The sequence below is a fragment of the Tupaia chinensis genome, unplaced genomic scaffold (genome assembly GCF_000334495.1).
Source record: "Tupaia chinensis unplaced genomic scaffold, TupChi_1.0 Scaffold000165_2, whole genome shotgun sequence".
Taxonomy (NCBI): domain Eukaryota; kingdom Metazoa; phylum Chordata; class Mammalia; order Scandentia; family Tupaiidae; genus Tupaia; species Tupaia belangeri.
Window position 1 is genome coordinate 3,058,904 of NW_006159640.1, and position 3,110 is coordinate 3,062,013.

Below are 3,110 nucleotides of genomic sequence, written 5' to 3' on the forward strand. Positions count from 1 at the left end.
CCTTTGATGTTAAACTGGGCAAAAGAAATAGAATATCAGTAGTGTGTACTGGTTACTTTTGGCTGTATTTGGCAAAGACAGGAGTTGAGAAAAGAATTGGCCCATTTACCAGTAAGAATGAAATGGAAGAGGAAGAATCCCAGCCATCAGGGACTCGCAAAATTGCTTCTCAGTCCCAAATGATAAAAGATGAAACTGAGGGCCAGCAGGTGGCATGGAGGTTAAGGCAGATGGATCCCACATGGCTGACTATACGGTTCAAGTCCTAGACTCAGCAGCTTGAAAAATCACACCAGGCTGAGACCAGCAGATGGCATAATGGTTATGTCACTGGACTCCCACATGGCCAACTGCAGTTCGAGTCCTGCCCTAGTAGCACCTGTGGGCATGGGCAGTAACGACTCCTGAGCTGAAGTAATCAGATACCAGCAATTGCCCAGACCAGGCACCTAAATGCAAAGAGGTGTGGCTACCAGAGCATAAGTGCCGGAGGGGAGTCCCCACATGGTTGCTTCTTGGGTCTCTGAGGGAGTACCACATGGCTGGCATGTGGGCATCTGAGTAGCTGGTGATGGGGCCCCTGAGGGATTGGTCTTCACAACACTAAGAGGTGTGGCCAAAAGGCACTTACATTTCTGAGGGGACTTGATGTGGCTGGTGCTAAGATGTCCAAAGAAGCAGAGGACAGGGGCACAGCTGTCCTTTGCTGCTGGAAGAAAGTCTCACTCCCCACCTGCTACCTTCTCATCTACCAATGCCTCCCACTGGAAGAAGCTCACAGGAAGTCTGGAAAAGTGTGCTTTGCTGAATTTCAACCCACACCAACATACGAAAGAGCTGGGGCCAGCAAGTGGCATGGTGGTTAAGGTGCTGGACTCCCACATGGCCCACAGCAATTCACGCCCCAGACCTGGTGGCTCGCTTTCTCACTTTCCCTTTCTCTCTCTGTCTCTCTGGTCAAATAATAATAACAAATAAAATTAAAGAAATAAATCCTTCTTTAAAAAACAATACAGAAGAGCAAGCTTGGAACTAAAAGACTATAGGAAAACAACCAGCACCCCAACAAAGCCTGCTAGCCCAAGATATCTACATTTATTTATTTATTTAGATTTTTTTGCTAAAGGACATAATTGCTCACCAGAAAGAGACAGAAAGGGGAAGTGAGAACTCACCCCCTAGGGGGGATGGCCACACTGCAATCACTTCTCTTCCATTCTCCTTTAGGGATTTTGGGCACACATGCGCACAGACCCAGGGTGTTTTTCAAGCCACCAGGTCCTGGACTTGAACCACGCAATTGACCATGCGGGATTCAGCCGCCTTAACCTCCACTCCACCAGCTGGTCCCAGAGGATGATTATTAATAGAAGTACCTCAACAACAAAGAAGCAGTGCATTGCTGTTTCCTTTTGACTTGCAGCTGGTGAAGACGCTGGAACTATTCCTACATGAATTCTGCATTCTGTTTACACAATCCGTATTTGGGTGCAAACCATAGGTCTTTACTTTTCATCCTGTTGGCTTTGTTTGTGTTCCAGCCCAGGAACCTATTTGTCTTTGATTTACCTGCTTATTTTCAATAACTCTCAGATGCACCAAACTGGATTAATCCTAATCCATGGCTCAAGACACTCATGGCTATCTGTTGTATTTACTTACTCTTCTTTTGTTTATCCATTTACTTTTGTTAATACACTATTATTTTAGGGACCAGCAGATGACATAATGGTTACACTGCTGGACTTCCACCTTGTCAACTGTGGTTCAAGTCCTGAACCTGGTGGCTTAAAACTAACACCAGGGATATGTACATGTGTGCCCAAGATCCCGGGAGGAGAATGGAGGAGAAGGAATTGCAGTGTGGTCATCCCCCTTGAGGGGTGATTTCTCACTTTCTGTCTTTCTCTCTGTCTCTCCAGTGAGCTCACATGTCCTGTAGCAAAAACCTCTCTTAAAAAATTTATTTCATTTAATGTTATTCATCATCATTTTTTTTTTTAATTTGACCAGAAAGAAAGAGAGAGAAGAAGAAAACAAGCAAGCTACCAGGTCCAGGACTGGAACTGTGGTTGCTATGTGGGAATCCAGCACCCCAACCATCATGCCACCTGCCAGCCCCTCCATGACTATCCTCGTACATCACTCCTGGTATAAAACAAGAGTTTTTCTTGGGTGTAAACCCAGGAGTGGAATTCTTGAAGTGTAAGGTATCAAAATATCCAATGTTACAAAATAATAGTAAATTGCTTTCAGAGTGGTTCTACCAATTTCTACTCCCACCAGCAATGGATAAACAGTGCCATCAATCCATAGCCTCTCCAATGGTCATCTCTTCTATTTGGACCAATCAGCTGTTGTAAAGTAGTATTTCATCATTGCCTTGATTTTCGCTCCCCTGAGTCCTAGTAAGTTGAGCATCACTTCAGATATTTATTGGCCATACATGTTTCTTCTTCCAAGAAATGTTTGATCATAGTCTTTGCCTATGTCTTTGATTAGACTTGTTGTCCTTTCTTATTAATTTTGTTATTGATGTGCCACAAGCCACAAGAGGCTATTTAAATGTAAATGAATTAAAAGTAAATTAATTTACAATTCAGCTGCTCTGTTGCGCAAGTCACACTTCAAGTGCTCAATAGCTGCATATGGCTCATGGCTACTGCACAGGACACCACAGATAGAGAACATTTCCATCATTCCAGAACATTCTATTGGCCATCACTACTCTAAGCGACCTTAAAGGTAGAGAAGGTGGATGAGAGCATTTGGAGCAGAGGGCACAACATGTACCCAAACCTATAAGTGTGAGGCCCAGCAGATGGCATAATAGTTAAGGCACTGGATTCCTACATGGTCGATCGTGGTTCGAGTCCTGGACCCAGCAGCTTGAAACTCACACTGGGCATGTGTGTGTGTGTGTGTGTGTGTGTGTGTGTGTGTGCCTCCAAAATCCCAAGAAGACAATAGAGGAAAAGGGATTGCAGCATGACCTTTCCCCCAAAGGATGATTTCTTGCTTTCTATCTCTCTGTCTCTCTCTGTTTCTCCAGCGAGCACACATGCTCTATAGCAAAAATCACTGGAAAAAAAAAAAAAAACAAAAAACCT